Genomic DNA, 1216 nt, shown 5'->3' with positions numbered 1-1216 from the left:
AAAACCTTAAAACTCCAAAACCACTACAACCATAAACAACTAAACACCTAAACCACTAAAACCATCTAAACCCTAAACCCTACACCCTGGACCCTACACCCTGGACCCTGGACCCTGGACCCTGGACCCTGGACCGAATCACTGCAATCGGAGCTACGGATCACCCGCAACCATCAAAACACTACAACCACAAAACCTTAAAACTCCAAAACCACTACAACCATAAACAACTAAACTCCTAAACCACTAAAACCATCTAAACCCTAAACCCTAAACCCTAAACCCTAAACCCTAAACCCTAAACCCTAAACATCCCTAAAACCGCGACGAAAAATGATGAACAACGCAAAAAGAATCACTGCAATCGGAGCTACGGATCACCCGCAACCATCAAAACACTACAACTCCAAAACCTTAAAACTCCAAAACCACTACAACCATAAACAACTAAACTCCTAAACCACTAAAACCATCTAAACCCTAAACCCTAAACCCTAAACCCTAAACCCTAAACCCTAAACCCTAAACCCTAAACCCTAAACCCTAAACCCTAAACCCTAAACCCTAAACCCTAAACCCTAAACCCTAAACCCTAAACCCTAAACCCTAAACCCTAAACCCTAAACCCTAAACCCTAAACCCTAAACCCTAAACCCTAAACCCTAAACCCTAAACCCTAAACCCTAAACCCTAAACCCTAAACCCTAAACCCTAAACCCTAAACCCTAAACCCTAAACCCTAAACCCTAAACCCTAAACCCTAAACCCTAAACCCTAAACCCTAAACCCTAAACCCTAAACCCTAAACCCTAAACCCTAAACCCTAAACCCTAAACCCTAAACCCTAAACCCTAAACCCTAAACCCTAAACCCTAAACCCTAAACCCTAAACCCTAAACCCTAAACCCTAAACCCTAAACCCTAAACCCTAAACCCTAAACCCTAAACCCTAAACCCTAAACCCTAAACCCTAAACCCTAAACCCTAAACCCTAAACCCTAAACCCTAAACCCTAAACCCTAAACCCTAAACCCTAAACCCTAAACCCTAAACCCTAAACCCTAAACCCTAAACCCTAAACCCTAAACCCTAAACCCTAAACCCTAAACCCTAAACCCTAAACCCTAAACCCTAAACCCTAAACCCTAAACCCTAAACCCTAAACCCTAAACCCTAAACCCTAAACCCTAAACCCTAAACCCTAAACCCTAAACCC

This window comes from Lupinus angustifolius, chromosome LG08 (genome assembly GCF_001865875.1).
Source record: "Lupinus angustifolius cultivar Tanjil chromosome LG08, LupAngTanjil_v1.0, whole genome shotgun sequence".
In the NCBI taxonomy this organism is placed as follows: Eukaryota; Viridiplantae; Streptophyta; class Magnoliopsida; order Fabales; family Fabaceae; genus Lupinus; species Lupinus angustifolius.
This window is presented reverse-complemented; position numbering follows the sequence as displayed.